General features: G+C 40.6%; 1 pseudogene; it reads left to right on the plus strand.

The window, feature by feature from the left end:
* Positions 1-11373: 11373 nt before the first annotated feature.
* On the plus strand, positions 11374-12480 carry LOC144512545 (gap junction delta-2 protein pseudogene; annotated as a pseudogene).
* The last annotated feature ends 10387 nt before the right edge of the window (positions 12481-22867 follow it).

The raw sequence follows: 22867 nt of genomic DNA on the forward strand, positions 1-22867 counted from the left end.
CTTCACCTAACCTAACAACCGCAGTCCCGCATAAGCTGTATAAGGACGCTGGTTATCAACTAGTTCAATCAAACCAGGGTTTCCCAATCCAGCGGCGCGCGTGTTCACATAAAAGAGGCGGTGTCTGCACAGCACGGCCAATCTCAAACATCTACCAGAGCCGCATATTTTACATAAGAAGAGGAAATTATAATTCTACATAAATATGAATAACACAGACACGGTTTTGCAGGCAAAACGCAATACAGTCGCTGCTTCCTAAAACAGGAGGAAAGTTGGCAAAAAAATAGCCGACGCTGTAGATGCGTAAATCACAACGCTTATTAATATCACTTCCCCATCAGTCAGGACCAAGATCTGACCATAATTACACTTTTGCTTTCCATGAACTGTCGTTGCTTTAGCCTTTTATTTCAGTTGCAACCCCAGCAGTAGTAAGCTGTGAGAGAAAATAAAAATATATCAAAACGTTATTCTAACCGATGTGCGCATTGGCAACACACGGCTGAAGAAGCGACAAATAGCCTATATACTTCCCTCCGCTTCAAATCTATATCTTTCATAAAGATACCCATCAGGGAATGTTAACAGGGTTGTCGGTCTCTAAATGTTTTAACTTTTATGAGCGCACCCCTCTCTCCCCCTCTTTCTCCGCGCACCGAGCTCCGCCTGGTCTTCTAAGAACGGTGACGCCGTTATCAATCGAGTATTGATTGGTCAGTAGGCAGTGCTTTTACACCGGTTGATCTCTAATCTCCAACATAACCTGCTCCCGACCAGGTTAGGTGTTCAGCATGAGTTACCACGGCGATTGGACCCGGTAACAACTAATCCACCGTCATGGTACAGAAAACCCTGGGTTGAACCTGAAGTTAGCTCGTTAACGCCAAATCTTGCTTCGTAGTACAGGCCTCTGCTGGCATTGCGTTGTGTTCTGATTTGAAAATGTTTGAGGCATCATCTGGAAAACAAAAGAAATGTAGAATGATTTTTTCCTTTTAACTTGTACTTTTTGAGCTGGCTAATGACAGAACCTTTGCATGAGCCTGCATTGTGTCCTTTCTAGCTTGTTCCATGCGCTTTTTGTTTGACTGTTCCCGTCTGTTCAGAAAAAGACCACCCCATTTTGTTTTGAAATCTTTGTTGCACTGTACATGGCCAGCCTTTGTAGCCACATAGCACAATGCCAGTTTCAGATAGACTGGCTCAATATATGTGGTAAGCCTATTCTCCCTTACTACGCTCAACAGGATTAATTTCATCAATGCATTAAGATTAAAAATAGCCATGCAACCTGCATGGCAAAGGCTTCTTTGTAAGGATTTATTCTGGAAAGCTCAAGTTTACATTAGGGTAAGTTCAAACTGCATTCAGTTATCCATTTGTATGTACTTTCTCAGTAATCTTTCTGGCATTTTGGGAACCATTTTTACACTTTATGATTTAAAGTCTTATATAACAAGTTTTTTTTAAAGGCATATAATAATATATTTTGGACAATTACCTTTGAATTGAAACCTTTTTAGGCCGTGGAAAATAAAGAAATACATAAATAAATTAATTAATACAATTCCATAACAGGATTTATTTCCTGGCAAAGTGAAGAAAAGTATAACATCTAATTTATAACACAGTGAATTTCAACTCTGTGAAAACTGAAATGAATTCCAGCAAAATCCATGATAGAGCAGTTTAACAAAACTCACCCAGTTTGGGTGTTGGCTACCTTGCTGTATTTATCTCTCTGCTCGATCTGGCCTCCATCTGATCTGGAATGAAAGATAGAAGCGACAATACAATATATTGCATTTCCAGTGTCAGCTTTCATTTCACCATGCAGATCATCATTACATCAGTTATCATCTTGTTCTTGCTTTGACTGACTACTACATAAATTGGGTTGAGGACACACTGGTGCACATGGCAGACAATGATCAGAATATGGATATCCAGGTTTCTGATCATTGTCTGCCATGTGATTGCTTACAATTCACAGTATCTCATTTTCTGTCAGAGTACGCCAGCTAACTTTTCAAATTGATAAAAGCTTATCCAGGTTTCTGGAGTGTTTGTGTGTGTGTGTGTGTGTGTGTGTGTGTGTGTGTGTGTGTGTGTGTGTGTGTGTGTGTGTGTGTGTGTGTGTGTGTGTGTGTGTGTGTGTGTGTGTGTGTGTGTGTGTGTGTGTGTGTGTGAAAGTGAGCTGTAGTCAAGTTTGACAAAATAATTGAAAAAAGAAGCTGGCTCCAGATGGCAAGGTGTGATGACATGACCCAAGTATAATACATCAGTCAGGCGATAAGGTATATATCGCCTCGCTGCTCAAAGATGGTCTCTGGTGTCAGATGTGATCTTTCTCTGGCCGTCGTCTGACTGCTGGTCAATCATGTGACAGAAGTTTCATACTTTGTCATATGGTGAGAGCAGAACCCACTACTTGACAACGAAGCAAACTCATTCCCTGATGGAGACTTAAGAAAGCTGAAGTTTAAAGCTCTAGGAAAAGCTAATTAGCAGACTTTGAGTTCAAATTATTTTGTAAAACTACCGTTCCCAAGACTTTCATGCACTATGAACTAGGTTGCTGCCACAGCTCAAATCACAGCTGAAAATAACAGACACAACATATTTTGGCTTCACAGCAGAATTCTTTAAGAGTTTTGCAACTGAACTGGCTCCACCTCTGTTAGAGATATGTAGAGAGGCACTGGAGAAGGGCTCACTGCCACCAACATTTAGGCAGGCTTTGATAACTTTGGTTCCTAAGAAAGGTGAAGACCCAGGAGACTGTAAGAATGACTGCCCAATTTCCTTAAAGCAGTTAGATATTAAGATTATTTAAACCATTTTATTCAGTACTTCTTGATCCTGATCAGGTGGTGTTTATTCGTGGGCGTAGCTCGTCAGATAATATTAGGCGTCTCTTTAATGGTCTGTAGCCGATAGACATTCCCTGATAGCTGCTATTTTCCGCGATGCCGAAAAGGCGTTTGATATGGTTGAATGGAGCTATATGTTTGGTATGATTTGGGAATATCACCCCCGGTTCTGGAGAGGGCCCACCGAATACCAACAGACCAAAAGCCCGGCACGGCTCTGAGAACATTTATTGTGAAGTGCCTAAACTAACAAAGACAGAGAAAACATCCTTAAAGCCTTGAGGGCGAAGAAAGAGGTGATGTATAAAAACAGCAGAATAAGATTTCTCCCGGACTCATCAGCAGATGTTTATAAACAACAAAGGCAATATTATGGCATGAGAAGGAAGCTGCGTGACAGGAGACTCATGAAACATCGGATCATCTTCCCCTCCAGACTGCTTTTGACGAACGGCGAGCGCACAGCTGTCTTCAATACACCTGTGGACGTGGAGAAGTATCAGAGAGATGGGGCAGCTGGTACCAGGATACAGTAGGACGAAATGTTAAAAAGGCTTATAATGCCTTCACACATAAATATGGTTGGTTGGATGGTTTGTGTTCCCAAACTGAATTACCTTATCCAATCTATTCTTCTGGAGGTTCATATTTTAAATGGTTTGACAGGTTAACAAAGACATTTATATGGAATGGTAAAAAAATCAATAAAGACCTATTGATAGAGGAGGTTTGGGTCTACTAATTAATATTATTACTATGCCTTTATCTTAAGGCATCTGGCCCACTGGTCACTTCCTCTTGAAAGAGCCCCGCCCTGGTATTGTATTGAGCAATCTGTTCTTGCCCTATTAACATCCTTACAAACCCTGTCTGTCAAACTGTATGGTGAGGCAAAAACACATCCAATAATCTCTCACTTAAAAGTAGTTTGGACCAAAGCGGCCTGGCTGTTTGAACTGGATTTATATCTAAATACCTCATCAAGTATTTGGTGAAATCTAAAGTAATGTATTGGTAGATCTCCCTTTTTGTTAGTGGGATTGGTTGAAAAAGGGAATTGTGCACTGGAGGATCTTTATCTCTGCGGTATATTGAAATCCTTTGAGGATGTGGTACAGCAATTTGGAATCCCTAAGTCTACATTTTTCAGATATTTGCAACTTCACCATCTGTTAGTGGGGATTTTTGGATCCAGTTCTTCAGTCTTGAATGCACCAGAATATTTAGATAAGGTGTTGTTGAAATATGGAAAAGGTCATGAGACATCTGGGTAATATTCTATGCTTATGCAGAACCTGGGGGATGGAGCCTGGTCAGCCCTTAAAGGAGAATTCCGGTCGATTTCAACACGTAGCTCTGTTGTTTGGAAATTTCCAGCAGGCTGAAACAGGGCACGTTTTAAACGGGCTTTAGGCCTCTAAAAATGATTGAAATGTCATTACAAGTGCCTAGCCATGTGCAGTGATTCCTTCCGAGTGAACACAGCGAATCTGACTGCAGTAGATGTGAAATAAATGCATAAAAGTTGCTAATATCAGCCAGTGCACATACCTCTGTTTATTTCTGTTTTCCGGTGAAGTACACACTAGTTGATTGTCGAACTCATACAATCCAATATTCCAAAACGTATTTTTTTCACAAAAAAATGATTTGCCTAGTTATGTCCATAGTAATGACTGTAGCAACATAGATCGGCTGTAACCTGACACCACAACTGAGCCAGCACAGCTCCAAGAGTTCAAGAGTTCAAGAGCTATCGCGCATGCGCATAAGTAACTAAGCAACAGTGAGGACCCCGAAGAGCTGACATATGGAGTCAGGAGGAATATGAGAAAATTGTTCCAGTTTGTGCCTTTCCAAATTGCATTATTTGTTCTTTCTACACTTCAGACTATGTTGTGGCATGTTTGTATATAAAGCCACACACTGCACTGTACATACTTTACATTGATTGTGTCTAGATTGTGATATTGCAATTTCCTTTTTGTTGTTGTTGAAGTAAAGACACAAAAGCACAAATGGAATGTGTACTGTTATATTATAAAACCACTGATAACAGACAGGTGTTTGCAATATATTATAAAACTGTACAATTTATTTATTCTTACAATTTACTTATTCAACTTTACTTGTACAATATAAAAATTCTTACTTTTTCCTAATAGAACTGTGCAATTGCTTTGTTTATTCGTAGTAATGACAATAGGAAGTATTACTAGAAATCATAATAATAGGCCACGTCCACCAAGCCCCCAGGAAGAGCATCAAGTCTAAAAGCCACCATGGGCTTAGTGGATAACGGTGGTACTGCACCCCATGGCCCAGAAAGACTTTTCACATAGACTTTGCATGGCGAAAGAAACGTCTATATTTCAGCGGATAATTTGTTTCTGGGTATATCAACTTACCAGCCCGAACACTGAAAGGGTCCTTGTTTAAAACGTCACGTTTTTTTTTATATTTTTTTTATCATTTTTAACATTCACTAGAAGCGAATCCATAATTATTAAATTTGGTATGATGAACGCGCATAATGGTCGCGAGCAGAGCCACGGGACTGCGCCCGCCCGCTCACATGACTGTTCTCCCGAGCTCATGTAGCTAGCTGTAATAATGGATATAGCTAATGGTTGTAATTCACCATGTGTTCTATTAATACGTCCCATGGTATTATCTTATCTTATCTTAAGCCTATAAAAGAGGTCAACAAAATATAACTTTACTCAAAAAAACAGGATATGACCTAAACAAACTGACCTAACTGAATGAGACAAAAGTGAACATATATACTGGCTTGGCCAAACCAAATTACACACAAGGGTAAAACCAAGATTACAGGCTTCTGGGTTGGCACATGGAGCAGCCAGACGCACGGTGAGATCGCTCTCCCAGACAAACCGCAATTTACACCCAAACTAACTTAAAATTCAGTATTGCTCGATTAGAAAGATAGATGGATTGGGGAAGAACACTTAGAAGCCAAAAAGTCAACGAAAGAGAGCCTGTAAAACAGAAAAACACGACGACAGCCAGAGACAGCAGCGGTAAAGTGGATCAAGTCGGCATGGCGCCGGTAGACATAATTAAGGCAATTAACGACCTTAAAACTGATTTAAAAGGCGATAACAATACTCTGTGACAAGAAATTACTCATCTTGGACAAGAAATCAACGGTAAACTGGATATGCTTGGGGCAGAAGTACGCAACCTATCGAACCGAGTGGAAGAAGCAGAGTCCAAGGTGGAGACAGTCGAGAGATGGGCGGCTGAAACGACCGAGGCCCTGAGCACTTGCCTGAAACAGCAAAAAGCCCTGCAACATAAATTAAACGATCTAGAGTCACGCTCCAGAAGCAATAACATCCACATCTTTGGAGTGGCAGGAGGAGAAGAGGGAGAAGACTCGGTACCAGAGTTTGTCGAGGCACTCATCCGGAGCAAGCTGCCGACCCCGGACGGCATGGATTTGAAAATACAACGTGCACATAGATCCGGCACTCAGAGGCCCGCTCCAGATAAACCCCCGAGAGCATTCCTAATCAACTTCCAGGAATTCGCAACCAAAGAATAGGTTTTAAAGGAGGCGTGGAAAAAAACCAGCAAGGAAAGAATCCAGCTGAATAACAGGACTCTTTATTTTGATCATGATTACACTGCCAAGGTGGTCAAGAAATGCAAAGAATACAACGGGATCAAAAGGCTCTGAAAGTGAAAGGAATTTGTTTCCAAACACCATATGTAAACATGCGCATCATTTACAACTGCGCGGAGGAGGCGAGAGTGGAGCTGAGGAGACGTGGAATCGCAGTGGAGGAGGCAATGCCGGCTGAGGGGGAGACTGACTGGGGAACACGTCTGGGAGAGCTGCTGGGGTCGTGGAAGAAGGTCGTGGACATCGCAAGGCAGAGGACGACGTGACCCGGAGAGCGCGCTATAAACTTCAGAGATTCCAGAGTGATCATACTGCTCAGAGTGGATCCCCAGAGCAAGGGAGGTAAAATGAAGAATTAGAAATCATCACAGGCTGGTAAGATCACTGCTACCATGAGACCGAAATGCAAGAACAGAACTGGACTAATATCAGGCTTTTTATAGGCTATATTGTCAATAAATGTCTGGGAGTGACGACTTAATTTTCAATAGCTTACGTTGGACTTTGGAATGGTAGGGCTAGTTCTCTCAAATGGCCTAGCCACCCCATGCATAGGGCCCTATCTCAGTTATAGGATCTACCCTCGACCCACCAACAGGGTCTCGGTGAGGAGTTATCTCCTCCTAGTTTGGAGGTCTGTTTGTTACTATGTTCAGGTGACTTTGTTCTGCCTTTGTTCTTGTTTTACTGTGTTATTTGGGGGACAACACAAAGCCATCCACATTTTTCTGTGTTTGAATGATAATGTCACATAATTTGAAAATAGCTTCTCTTAATGTCAACGGCTTGAGTAACCTGGTCAAGAGGAGTAGGGTGCTAGCAAAAATGAGGAAAGATAAGTCCCAAGTAATATTTCTACAAGAGACTCACATGTCAACACGAGAAACTCAAAAAGTTTGGTTACTTCAATACATATTATAGTTCATGTAAAAATAGTAGAAAGAAAGGGGTTGCGATAATGATATCTAATTCACTAAACTTTGACTTTATTAAACAAAAAAGAGATGATGAAGGTAGATATATAATAATCAAGGGCAGGATGGACAGTGTTCTGGTCACATTTGTGAATGTCTATGCTCCTCCGGAGAGTGACAGATCTTTTTTCAAAAGATTATTCGACCTGATAGTATCTGAGAGTGAGGGAATCTTTGTCTATTCAGGAGATTGGAATACAATTTTGAACCACCAATTAGACACAACAAGCACGAGCAGACATGGATCCCCAAAATCAAAAAACCTAAATATTCTGATAAGAGAGGCAGACCTATTCGATGTGTGGAGAAGTATTCATACAAGGGATAGGGAATTCACCCACTATTCAGCTACACACAAAGTACACTCTAGGTTGGACTTTTTCCTGATGAATACTATAGATAGACACAGGGTACATGAGTGCACAATCGGAACAGCAGATGTGTCTGATCACAGCATTGTCTATCTAAATTTGCATTTGAACAGCAAGCCAAGGAATACGTTATGGAGGCTGAATATTGGAATTTTAAACAATAAATCCACAGTGGAAGAAATTAAAAAAGAAATTGGTGAATGTCTAAATGATAAGGATGACCAGATCGACCCAACTATTATTTGGGACACGGTCAAAGCAGTTATGAGAGGGAAGCTAATATCAAGAACAGCTCATCTAAGGAAAATCCGGAGATTAAAATATGATCAATTAGAGAAGGAACTTGAAAAACTAGAGAAACAACAACCCAAGAATGACAATAAGGACACAATAGGGAATCAGATTAAAGATATAAGGAAACAAATAGAAATCTTAATTAAAAATGAAATAGAAAATAAACTGAGATTCATAAAGCAAACTTTCTATGAATCAGGCCCAAGGGCAACACGTATATTAGCGAAGCGTCTTCGGACGCAGCAAATAACGAATTAAATTCATAAAATTAGGGACCCTTTATCAAATACATTAAAATACGATCCAGAAGAAATTCATAGAATATTTAAAAACTACTATGAGACCTTATATTCACAGCCTGAGAAGGTTGATGAAGAGAAAATAAAACAATTCCTGATTTCATTGGACCTCCGCTCAATAGGCTCAGAACAAAATAGATATCTGACCGCCCCTATTACAAAAGACAAATTGGATAAAGCCATAGGTAGACTGGCGACTAATAAGAGCCCTGGGAGCGACGGCTATGCAAACGAATGGTACAAAAAATTCAAAGAAGTCCTTGGAATCACTTAATTGGACACTTGAGGAGGCTACAATCCCACCATCCTGGAGGGATGCTGTGATTTATGTCATTACCATATTGTCATATGTCAATATTATCATATTGGTGCTCTTCAAGCTATCAAGCCAGATGGAAGGACATTGAGATGAGCCTGGGTCTGGCCCCTCCACAGTCAAGGTTAAGTGGAAAAGAACATATGGATCTTCTTAAGGGTGAAAACTCGATTATGAGAGAAACATTTGAAATATGGTATGATGTGGTTAAAAAATACAAGTTAACAGGAGACTGTAAGCTGTTGATTTGGCCTTCTTACACCTCCAGGTTCAGACCAGGAATGTTAGACAAGACCTTTGAAAAGTGGAGAGACAAAGGAATAACAGCTGTACAACAACTTGTAGATAAGCACCATTTTAAATAATTTAGACAACTTAAAAATGAGTTTGGATTGGAAAATGGAGATTTATACAGATATCTTCAATTAAGACACTTTTATGAGACAGAAATTAAGAAGGATATCTCATTGGAAGGGAATGATGTGATTGAGGTGTTGACAGGTTCGTGTAAGCAAATTCCTTCAAGAATTGTCTCTAAACTGTACAACGGTTTATTGAAGCAACAGGGAAGAAATACAGTGTATATAAAAGTGAAATGGGAAAAAGAATTTAACATTGAGTTGTCTGGGAGTGATTGGCAGTCCATGTTTAAGACCCAACATACATCAACAAGCTCTAAAAGATGGAGGGAGTTTGGTTGGAGAAATTGAACACGTTTTTTATTACACCAAAATTACAATTAGGTCAACAACAATACTGTTGGAGACATGTGGGCAACTGAATGCCAACCACTCTCAGATATTTTGGTCATATATAAAAATATAGTCATTTTGGGAGGGGGTTCTGAGAGCCATGGGTGAAATTTTTGGATATAATATTCCTAATGAGCCCCGGTATATATATCTAGGACTGATACCGGACGATGTAATAGGTAAAGGAGACATATATCTGTTTAAGATCCTTTCTCTTGCGGCTAAGAAGGCCATTACAAAATGTTGGCTGAGAATTGACCCACCTGGACTGAACCACTGGCTGGACATTGTAGAAGAAATTCGATCAATGGAACAAATGACCTATAGTCTACGAATTAAAACGGAGCTATATGCTTTAAGATGGACTAAATGGCACATGTATGTGACAACGTAGTGTGTACCCCCCTTGTGTTTTTGTATTTTTGTACCTGTTTCTATTGATTGATTTGAAGGGAAAAATAAAGTAAGATTACAGACTACAACTAAAGCAAAGACAACCAAACTAAAATTAGTAGGAACATGTTTCTAACTGAATCTGAGGATAGACCTGTTATTAGTTCTTGTGGTATTATGACAATCCTAGATTATGATTTAGAAAGAAATTGATTGCCAGGTAAGTAGAATTTACTAGGAATTTGTCTTGGTTTGAAGTACATACATAAAAACAATAATATAAACTAAACTAACAATAAATACAGAAACAAATAACACATACATACATGTAACTATTTAGCATTAATTGGGTTAGTGCAGAATGTACAAAAATGTAGAGGGATGTGCAAAAGTTCAAGATATGTGTATGGGACAGGATGTAGGATTAAGGTTCAATGTCAGTGGGAGTCTGGAGCCTTGTTAACGAGGCTGACTGCTGAGTGGAAGAAACTGTTTTTGTGGCGCGAGGTTTTGGTCCTGATGGACCGCAACCTCCTGCCAGAGGGGACGGGTTCAAACAGGATGTGTCCGGAGATGAGAGGGATCGGCTACAATCTTTCCTTTCCACGTCAGTGTCCTGGAGGCATACAGTTCCTGGAGAGATGGCAGATAGCAGCCAATCACCTTTTCAGCTGTGCGGATAATACACTGCCATCTGCCCTTGTCCTTAGCATGGTTAGGAAACATCATGCTTGAAAGGTGTGATGTTTTTCTTGCATGCAAGGATTTACACAATGAGCATGTTGATACATGTGTTTGAGATTATACAAACCATTAGAAAAACAGTTGTCCATTTTGGTGACGAAGGCAAAGTCAATGCACAACTGGGTCAAGCAACAAAGAAATGTATATGACGCTGTGGATTTGACATTTGCGCCAAAGCATGTCTGAGCAAATACAAATACATTAAATGTAAATAGTTAGTAAAGTTAAAGTAGTAACAGTAATAGTCATGTCATATTGCTAACCATTCCTGTAATATAGGCTTCATCCCACTGATGTGGTGTGATCAAAGTAGGTGCATAGTAGCAGGTTAACGGTAGCTGTGGGGGCGGAGTTGTGCTCTGCTACCACCCATTCAAAGTACTGCATGCTGATGTCACTGAGTGGCAGACTCATCTGTAACTGCTTGCTAAAGCAGTTTATATCATGTAAAGATGAAACATGTGATTAATGTTCTTAGATGTTATTTTGAAAAAAGTCTCATTCAGGTTGTTTTGTTTTAAACATTTCCCCAATATTGTGGTGGTTAATAACAGTTAAACTGGTTTACAATGAGATGGGTGGCATGATATTCTTTCTGCTTTCAAAGAGGGACAAGACAGAAAAAGTTTAGGAACCACTGACATGTCTTATTATTGATAACATCGTTGACATAATCTTTTACGTTCTCTCTAAGGTTAAGCCATGGGTGACTGGTCCATACTTGGTCGCTTCCTGTCTGAAGTCCAAAACCACTCTACAGTGATAGGCAAGATCTGGCTCACCATGCTGCTTATTTTCCGTATCCTGCTGGTGGCCTTGGTGGGTGACGCTGTCTACAGCGACGAGCAGTCCAAGTTCACCTGTAACACCCAGCAGCCTGGATGCAACAATGTCTGTTACGACACCTTTGCTCCTGTTTCGCATCTACGGTTCTGGGTCTTCCAAATTGTGCTGGTCTCCACCCCATCCATCTTCTACATAGTTTTTGTTCTGCATAAGATTGCCAAGGATGAGAAGCTGGATGGCCAAAGGGCACAGGTGGTAGCCCAGAGGCCTCCCAGACAGAGATGTGGGCAAATGGGAAAGGATGGCATGGAGGCCCTGAGGGTCGACATGCCTACCTACTGTCCTCATTGCAGGGAGGAATGGAATGCGAGGGAGAGGGAAGAAGTAGAACAAAGCTCTCTGGAGGAGGATTATCGCGAGGTAGGAGAGGACCCCACCCAACAGTCCAACCAGGTTCTGCTCATATACATTCTTCATGTGTTACTACGATCTGTTATGGAGATCACCTTCCTGGTGGGCCAGTACTTCTTGTTCGGGTTTGAGGTGCCTCACCTGTATCGCTGTGAGACCTACCCTTGCCCTACTCGTACGGACTGCTTTGTGTCACGTGCCACTGAAAAAACCATCTTCTTGAACTTCATGTTCAGCATCAGCCTGGGTTGCTTCATGCTCAACATCGCAGAGCTCCATTACCTGGGCTGGGTCTACATTTTCCGCATCCTCTGCTCAGCTTGCTCAACCTGCTGCAGTCAGGAGAGGGACACCGTCAGACTGTACTCAAACCACAACCCCCTCCTGCTGCAGCTCAGGCATTCTCTGAGGGGTCAGCTGCTTCTGCAGACTCCAGCAGCCATGGGCCCAGAGAAGACTGGGGGTCTGCTCACACATGCCCCGGCTATCTCCTTTGAGACAGACTCAACTGTGGAATGCACCTCCAAGAGAAGCCCAGAGAGCAGAGACAAAGTAAAGGTCAAGCTGGCCAACATGGCCAGGCTGGGACGTACTAAGAAGTCTTGGCTATGAAAGTGATATTTTTCTGTAATGCCATTAAATTTAGTAAAACAGACTGAGATGGTAACCTTTAAGCCTGAAACATACCCTAGATGAACATGTTAATGTAGACACTTTATTGAAGTAAATCTGTTTCATCGGATTTTGAAATTAAAAAGCCATTGAATATTTAGCACTGAATATTTATGCATTTAATCTGAATTTCTTTGCCTCTGAATTTTACTTTACACTTATATTCACCTTTATTTTTCAATGTTCCAGATTCAGAATCAAAAATTCAACGTTAAAAAATTCAATATACCAAATTCAGATGCAAAATACAATGTTTAAAATTAAACTAATATATTTTCAACTCGCTCAAATTCAATGGGCCAAATTCAGCTGCAAAATGTAATGTATAAAATTCAGTGTTAACATCCGGGAACCCAAGGAGAAGCAATCAATTCTAGATTCAGAGCAGCAGTCAGAGAGGGAGAGCAGTGTTTGAACAGGTGTCCTACAGGTGTACATTAGTGTTACGTGGAAATATATTTGCACTTATAGCCTACATGCCCAGAGACAACAGTTAGCATTGTGATATCTGGTGCAATACATTTATTGTACACTTCCCCTGTTTTAAATATGCCAATAAATAAATGAAAAGTATAAGCTTTGGTTATGTAAGTCTAAATAACATATGCGAAGTCTAAATAACATATGCCATTTTTTTTTTTTTACAAGTATGTTAAAGAGAGACGCATATCTCCTTTCAGACACTGCTCTCCCTCTCTGACTGCTGCTCTGAATCTATAATTTATTGCTTTTCCTTGGGTTCCCGTATGTTAACACAGAATTTCATACATTACATTTTGCAGCTGAATTTGTCCTATTTAATTTTAGCAAGATGAAAATATATCAGTTGAATTTCATACATTGTATTTTGCATCTGAATTTGGTATATTGAATTTTTTAATGTTGAATTGTATATTCTGAATTTGTGAATTTAGAAAAATAAAGGTGAACATAAGTTGTTTTAATTTGAAGAGTAAAATTCAGAGGCAAACATTTCAGAAATATTATTTCAATGCATAAATAAATATTCAGTGTTAGAAATTCAATGGATTTTTTTATTTCAAAATCTGATAAAACAGATTTACATCCATAACACTTTAAGCTATACAAAGTCAATTTCATTTATTGTAGTGGTTAAAAAAATGTGTCAGCTGCAACTCTTAATGCGGAGCAGGAGACATCAGGATTAAGCTGTTTCCTTAGTCTGGAGTGTGCCATAGAAACATAGATTTTTACAATTACATTTATTTAAACACTGTGATTATTTGTTATTTTTGGCCTCCTCTAGGCCCCATATGTGATAGGGGGGACATCTGCTCTGTATATTTGTGTTGTCAAACTTCCATTTTTGTCATAAAAGAGTTCTAATAACTAACAACTTGAAAACGCTGTATTCAGTTAAAACTGAGTACAAAGAAATTTTCTTTATTTGAATAATCATACAAAATTATACCAATCTACTGGCACAGACATTAAGAAAAACTATGTTTTCTATATATATTTACAGTTGCTATGTTTTTATATGGGGAGTTCTAGTTGTTATTTTGCAGTTAATTCCTGAGAGCTGTTCCTTTTCATTTACAGTAAAGATATTTAAGTGATGATTGACCAGCAATTATGTAAGGATCTAAAGCTCTTAAACATCATGCTGTTTCCCAAATTCTGTATGTGCCAGATGTCTCTGCTGCTTCTGCTGTATTGTGCTATCAAACAAAATAGTAATACTTTTTTCCATGGAAATCTATTTTTGTAATTATATAAAACTGGAAAGAGATAGTTTTGTGCTTTGGAAGCTGATTGGTTATTGAGGTACTTTGCTGTTTTTACACATCTAGATCAGTTCAATCGTAGTGGTCAATCCTACGCAGCCTGTGAAAATAGTTGAATAATGTTGTGTGGTTCTAGGAGAAGATTTCCAATGTGAAAAACATGATAATGTCATGGTGATGTCCTGAGGGTTATCTGAGCTTGGGCTTGGAGACAAAACATTTTCAACAGAAAGCCTGCGGTACAAATTGAGGAGGTCAGGAGTTTTGACATTTACAAGGATGGAAAGGTCTCACAAATGATTCTATGGAGTTGCATTATGGGAATTGTAATTTCCAGTGTTTTTGATTCATGCCTCTGCTGCATTGATTTGACTTTTTTGAGTCCCCCAGTTTTATGAAGGTCCAAGTCTGAGTACTAATCTTTGTGTTTCAAGTACTGAACTAGTCGTTATTGTTCTGTCTGCCACTCTGCTCAGCTTTCCATCATGCACATCCTGGGTTGATTCTGTTATCAGGAAAATAAAGAGTTGATTGGCTGCTGCACTTTTTTATATAACATAATTTCGGGGCTTTTGGGGGATCATTCTAAGTCAAAAGCTAGTAAAGTCAGGAGTCTCTGGGATTACAGTCAAGTTGAAAGGCTCAAGTCAAGTCCACTCCTCTGCATATTTGTTGCAAATTTGCCCCATTAGAGTAGTCAACTAAGACTCCGTATTGTTATCTAATGTAAGCACCGTGTCAAGATCTACTTTTAGGACCCTTCACATTCTAGTTAATCACACCATCTATTTTAGACCTTGTATGATTGCTCTGTTCAATATTTCTTTATTGTGAGAGTGAGACCCGTGACATTACATTTTTTTTCTACTCTGGGTACAGGGCAGTTTCATTGGGCTCAATGTGACCAAACCTTTAGACCATATTTTGAGCAAGTGCAGAAAAAATAAATAAATAAAATAAAAAATAAGGAAGTTGAGATGCAGGATTTAATCAGACACAAAGACACTGCACAACAGTTCATACTGTACAGCTATCCTATATGATATGATTACATAAAGTATTTCCCCTTCATTAGGGTAAGATAATCATTCGAAATGCCATATGTTTACATGTACACTTACTGTATGTTAAATCACCCTGTGAGCAGTTTGTTTGTCAGTTCTGCTACATTTGAATGTCAGCTGATAAAAAATAAAATACATCAAAAACATTTAAGGTAAGGTTAGTTATTTATTATTCCCCTTATAACACTGAATTGATGCCCTGACATTCGATTTTAGATGTTATGACAGAAGGGTCCTGTGGGTGGTGCTCTTAGCTTGCAGTTACTCGACATTTTCAGTTCTGATTTGAGATGTGGTGGAGTAGAGAGCAGCATCACATTTTACACACCGAGCTCCTGTATGTTCTAAACCATTCTCAAGTTCCAGTTTCTTAAAACCAGATTTACACCTGTTTTTGTGTGACTGAATGTTGTTGATGATGTTAATTGTTAATGTTATGCAGTGATATATGCATAGATATATAACTGTGTTTTCTATATATTGTTTATGCAGTATTGGATAAACTTCCTTTTTACAGGCAGAAACCTTGGACAGACCCTGGCTCTTTATGGGCGGAAGGCCCGGATTGGCTAATCGGGAGTGGGCCGGTATGGTTTTTTGGTCGCGAGGGCCGGTGTTCAGTCATGGCACTGGTTTGAAATCATAATTGAATATTATGGATGCTGTACCTAGGCTGCCTGCACTCGCTGTCCACTCTTTTTATTTATTTATTTTTACTTTCAGCCCACTGTTCTCTACATTCATGCAGCCCACTCGCAGAGTGCAGCCTGGTTAATGATGACGTATTTATGGCACCTTGCTAAAAAACAAAAACGTACGTTTCGTACGTTTCGTACGAGGTGACGGTCGGCGGTGCTTGTTGGAGGATGCGACCGCGAGCAAAAAGAAGCTATAAAAACGGATAATGGAAAGCACAAAAACAGTGCTGAAAAGGTGAAATTAAAAAAGGAAACTCTAGAAAGTGACGCGGCCAGATGTGCTAAACTGAGCAACTTTTTCATTAAAACCAGTGAGAGTGAATAGCCAAATGAAGATGATGAGACGGGTAAGCTAAGCTAGTTAGGAGCAGTGCAAGATGATAGCGGTTGTACAAAACATAATACAACGTTGCCTGCAAACCAGCGTTCTTGTTTATGAATCAAACTTTTTCTTGTAGCTCCTCAGCAGCCACAAGTCCAGTTTGCTGCTAACAGTGAATGAAGAGCCAAGCAGCAGCCATGAGCCCACTCCAGAGTGGGCAGGTAGGATTGCTCATTGAGTGAATATTTTAAGAGCTAGAATTCATATTAATGAAGAGTATGGTGTAGACCTGCTCTATGCAATAAAATGCCCTGATGCCAGATCATTCATGAAATTGACTTGACTTTATCAGAAAGCTTTTAAAAAACTGCTGTCAGTGTGGAAGGCACATCTAAGCTGTTGTACTGGTGTGTGAAAAAGCAAACATGATCAGATTAGTTATATGAACTATTGAATATTAAATGAAATATTATTCAAAGTGCAATACATTTTATTTTTTATTCATTTTTTATTTTATATTTACATATATTATTTCATTTAATTTCAAGTTTGGATATTTGTGAATACTTATTTGCAAAGAAAATAGATTCTGATATTGTTGAACATTACATTGTGTTGTTGTAAAGAATAATATTGTTAACTTTTCTAATACATCTGAATCAACACTCACTGTATTTGTACTGAATTGGAAATGATATTTTACAAAAATACACTGACACAAATACACTAACAGTCAGTCATGAAGTAAAGTTGGCCGGTCTAAGGCATGAAACTGGTGGGCGGCCATATGCCACTGCCACACACGGACACAGATATACAGAAATATGATTCATAATAATCATAGCAGTTGGTATGATGCACCGTGGCACTTATAGTTTATTGTTTGCACACATTCATATAAAAAAATATAACAATACAACATAAATCGCAACATCTCTCTTTCACATAGAAAGAGAAAAAGTGTGTGCTGGAGAGGTCAGAAACCCGTGGGGGGCTTATAGTGAAACCTCACCAGGTCACTAGAACCAAATTTACAGGAAATATAAATAAAATAAAAACAAAAGGACATGAAATAAACTCAATATGGCAAAATTTGAATGAGAAAAATAATTACAGAAATAATTACAGGCTTAATTTGGTGAAAATAAAATGATAATAAAAGGTACAAAATAACAAGGTGATTTGAATTATAGAAACCAAAGAAGAGTTCAAAAAGCTGTTAAATTATTTCAATAGCTGCCAGTCAGGAGGTTAGATATCCACTGGGTACAATTTTTCTTTTAGTTTTCTTTTATAAACAGATAGGGAGGATGAGCTGCATGTCAGGTGTATCTACTTATTCCATTGCAAAACACCTCTGTATTTTATAAAGTGCTGCCCTGGTGGTACGAGAAGGAGGAAGGTACAGCAAACTTGATTGTCAGAATCAGAATCAGAATCAGTTTTATTGGCCAAGTATACTTACATACACAAGGAATTTGACTTTGGGAGGTGTTAACTCTCTATACATAGACAAATAGTAATATAGACACATACTGTACAATAGAGACAACAATATACATATAGGCATATATCAACATAATATACAAAATCAAATATACAAATAAGACATAATATCAAGACAAGTACACATGGAGTGGGATGTAGAGTGCAAAAAGTAATAGTGCAAAGTAGCGCTTGCCAGAGGGGAGGAGATTAAAGAGAGTGTGTGCAGGATGTGTGGGGTCTTTGGTGATGTTCTCTGCCCACTTCCTGATCCTACCAGTGTACAAGTCCTGGAGGGAGGGCAGGAGGGTACATGATTTTTTCATCTGTCCGAATTGTGTGTTGTAATCTGCGTTTGTCCTGTTTTGTGGCTGCCCCAAACCAAACGGTGATGGATGTGCAGAGGATGGATTCAATGGCAGCAGTGTAGAAGATGGCCAACAGCTCTTGTGGTAGGCCATGTTTCCACAGTTGTCGTAGGAACTACATCCTCTGCTGAGCCTTTTTAAGGATGGTGTTGATGTTGGACTCCCACTTCAGATCCTGGGAAATGATGGAGCCCAGAAACTTGAATGAGTCCACATTTAACACTGGGCTGTTGGATGTTGTGAAGGGGGGGCAGCACTATGGGGTGCTTCCTAAAGTCCACCACCATCTCCACAGTCTTTAGAGTGTTTAGCTCTAGGTTGTGTTGACTGCACCAGAGCACCAAATTATCAACCTCTTGCCAATATGCAGACTCGTCACCATCCTGGATGAGCCCAATGACAGTGGTGTCTGTTGTGGTTGGGGGTTTTGTTGTTGGTTTTCTAGTTCCTTTTTGTGTGTTTTCCACATTGGCCCTGCCTTTTTCTGTGTCTCTGGTGTTTTCCCCTTCCCCTCCTGCCTACTGCTGCCAGCTGACTACGCACACCTGTTCATCATTCCAATATCACCACTCTCCCGCCATGCACACCTGCCTGCCATCGACAATCAAGCTCAGTATTTCAACCCCAGCTCCACTCGCTATCTTCGCTGGATCGTTGCCTCAGCTACACTGGTGACATTCGACAAAAGCGTGCGCTTTGAACAGTTGTAGACTTACTTGTCGTTATCCTGTGCCTGTTCTTACCTCTCTCGTGTCTCTCCACTGCAGCCATCGTCTCCATACCTCGCTCTGATCCCCAATCAACTGGCTTCACCACTCGGTCCCCTCCTCACGGCTCTCCGCTTCATCCTGCCTCTTATCCTAGCTTCCAGCCTTCCCCCCTTGGACTCTGCCTGTTCCCTGGACTTCAGTGTCTCCTCCTCGGTTCCCGCGGCCCCTGTTTCCCTGTGCTCCCCGAGCTTTCCTCATCCTGCCTCCTATCCCTGCTTGCAGCCTTCCCCTATTGGACTCTGCCTGTTCCCTGGACTTCGGTGTCTCCTCCTTGGTTCCCACGGCCCCTGTTTCCCTGCGCTCCCCGAGCTTCCTCGCCCTTCTACCCTGCCTATTGATCCCTCGCCATATTACTCCCAGCTCCCGAGCCCTCACCATCCTATCCCCTGTGTTCCCTCACCATCCTACCCTGCCTATTAATCCCTCGCTGCATGAATATTTTTTATTAAATTTTTTTTTGGAAATGGTCATATGGTATGGCCCTGATATTTGACCCTATAGATAAAAACACATTTGCAGAATGTTTGTTATTGATAGTTAGTTAGTATTTTAAGCTTAAAGAATAAGGATGGATCCCTGAGTTTGTGCAAGTAGGTGGAATATGTACTGGCCCATACAACGTTACAATACGTAACATAAGGATAAATTAAACTACAATACAATGTAAATAAGCAGGATCTATTAATAAGTGGACTAATTTTCCTAATGATTCCCACAGACTTTGATATATTCTGGGCCAGCCCTATGTATAACATTTATCAAAGAGGAGAGTTTTAAGCTTACTCTTAAATGTGGGGACGGTGTCTGCCTCCCGAACCCAGACTGGAAGCTGGTTCCACAGGAGACAAGCCTGGCTCCCATTCTACTTTTAGAGACTCTAGGAACCACATGTAACTAATTCTGAGAGTGCAGTGCTCTAGTGGGACAACAAGGTACTATGAGCTTTTTAAGATATGATGACTGTTAAGAGCTTTGTAGGTCAGGAGAAGGATTTTAAATACAGTCCTGGATTTTACAGGAAGCCAATGCAGAGAAGCTAATACAAGAAAAATATGATCTCTTTTCTTAGTTCTTGTCAGTACACATTCTGGATCAGCTTGAGAGTCTTGTTTGAGCAGCCTGATAATAAGGAATAACAACGGTTCTTGAGATTTGTTTTATGTGGGCGTTAAAGGATATATCCTAATCAAACATAACTCAGATATTTCTGACAGTGTTGCTGGAGGCCAGTGCAATGCCATCCAGAGTAGCTATATCTAGAACTGAGCCTTGTGGAACACCATGGCTAACGTTAGCGTGCCTGGAAGATTCATCGTTAACTCTAACAAACTGAGATCGATCTGATAAATAGGACTTAAAACAGGATGCTATGGTCAATAGTGTCGAATGCAGCACTAAGATCTAGTAAGACAAGTACGGAGACTAGTCCTTTGTCTGAAGCAATAAGAAGGTAATTTGTAATTTTCACCAGTGCCGTCTGTGTTATGATGCACTCTAAATCCTGACTGAAATTCCTAAATAAACTATTATATGTAGGAAGTCACATAACTTATTAGCAACTACCTTCTCAAGGATCTTGGAGAGAAAGGGGAGGGTAGTTGGCTAAGATCTCAGGATCTAAGGAGAGGTTTTATCACAGCTATTTTAAATGACTGTGGTACATAACCTGTTAATAAAGACATATTGATCATATCTAGTAACAAAGTGTCAACTAAGGGTAAAGCTTCTTTAAGTAGCCTAGTTGGGATGGGGTCTAAGAGACAGGTAGATGGCTCAGCTGTAGAAATCTTTAGCGTCAATTGGTGAATGTCAATAGGAGAAAAGCTGTCTAAGTATATGTTAGGTTTTAAAGTTGTTTTTAGCGTTCCTGTGTTTAAAGGTAAACCGGAAGTTGAGGGCGATTCATTTTATCTCTAATCGTTATAATTGTATCATTAAAGAAGCTCATGAAGTTGTCACTAGTCAGAGACTGTTCGGTATTTATGGAATGGATCACCGGAGGAAAATAGGGGAGGGTCATGTCTTTTTATTCTTTGTTAGCTGGAAGCACAAAATGTCACAGATAGATGAGGCTTGGACCCAAATGCAGTTAAAGAGATTCATTAAAGACAGGAACACACTTACTAGGAGCAATAATCCACACAGCCAGGAACTAAACAACGGTAACACGACAGCAAACAGAACACATGGCAAACAGAATGAAATAATCCAACAAAAGACAAGGGAAACACAGAGACTAAATACCAGGGTTAACAAGGACTAACAAGGGACAGCTGACACAACAGGTGAAACATATCAGGGAACAATCAAACAGGCAGGAAAACACAAGACAGGAAGTAAAACAAGACAAGACTAGGGAGAAAACAGACTACTACAAAATAAAACAGCAAACAGAACATATACAGAACACTCACAAACGTGACAGAACCCCCCTCTTAAGGGACGGCTCCCAGACGGCCCAAAAAATGTCCATAAAGGATGCCAAGGATTGCCAGGCAACACTGAAATGCAGTGAGTGGGTCAGCGAAAGACACTGCTCTGTAATGCATCCAGATACCTCTTAGCCTCCACCTCCATCACCAACTCTACAGCCAGCTGCAGAAGCACAAAGTAGTCACCCACTTGAAGTGACATGTCGGTGCACCAAGGTTTGTGGTAAAGGCAGCCTTGCGCGGTCGTGCTCGAAGGTGTGTCTGGTGCGAGTCTTCCCCCGGGGTCAACCAGTGCGCTCAATCAAGGTACGTCATACTCAACGATCAAAGTAACCGCTCTGAATTTTTCCACCTGTTCGGAGTCGAGAGCAGCCTGTCACCATATCTGATGAAAACATGCGCTGGCACCACGGAGATTACTGGAAGAAAGGCGGCAGGCTTTCAAGTCGAAGCAGTGAATGGTGGTGTGTGCATGGATCTTCCACCCCTCACCGAGTGCAAGGAAATAATGACTAACAAATCTGAAATCCCAACACCAGAGGTCGCTCTTGCGCACACTCACCTAAAGCACATTGCTCCCCATATCCCCAAGCTAGATCCTGACGCTCAGATGATGATCCTGTTAGGGAGGGACATGATACGTGTGCACAAGGTGAGAGAGCAAGTCAATAGGCCCCACGACGCACCTTTTCCTCAGTGTCTAGACTTAGGCTGGGTGATTATAGGTGAAGTGTGTATTGACAACGCTCACAAACCAACGCTAAGTGTCTTCAGAACCCACATTCTTCAGAATGAACGTCCGTCACTCCTCACTCCTTGCCATAACAGCATCGGGTTATGGCGGGGAGCACAGGTATGGCCATTCTACACACACGCCAAAGCCTATGCCAGCTGAGGAACAGCTCGGGCTTATGGCCTTTCAGTGTACAGACAACGACAACAAGTGTGCCATGTCCTTTGAGGATGAACTCTTCTTGAAAAACATGGAAAAAGAAGTCCATCAGGATGAAAGAACTGGATAGCTCCTTTACCATTCACGTCACCTCGTCCTTTACTCCCAAACAACAGAGAGCAAGCACTGTCCTGCCTCAGTTCTCTAAGTTGCACTGTGAGCAAAAATGCCGAGATGAAGCAGCAGTTCTCCTCCTTCATGGAAAAGCTGTTCGAAAAGAAGCATGCAGAGAAAGCATCACCAATCCATGAGAAACAAGAGTGCTGGTACCTGCCCTTTTTCGGAGTGTACCATCCCCAGAAGCCAGGTTAGATACGAGTTGTGTTTGACTCAAGCGCCCAACAGCATGGCCTCTCCCTCAACTCTGTGCTGCTCACAGGCCCGGACCTAAACAATACTCTCCTGGGTGTGTTGTTGCGGTTCAGGAAGGACCTCATCGCAGTCACTGCCAATATCCACCAGATGTTCTACGGATTCCTGGTGAGGCG

The sequence above is a fragment of the Sander vitreus genome, chromosome 3 (genome assembly GCF_031162955.1).
Source record: "Sander vitreus isolate 19-12246 chromosome 3, sanVit1, whole genome shotgun sequence".
Taxonomy (NCBI): Eukaryota; Metazoa; Chordata; class Actinopteri; order Perciformes; family Percidae; genus Sander; species Sander vitreus.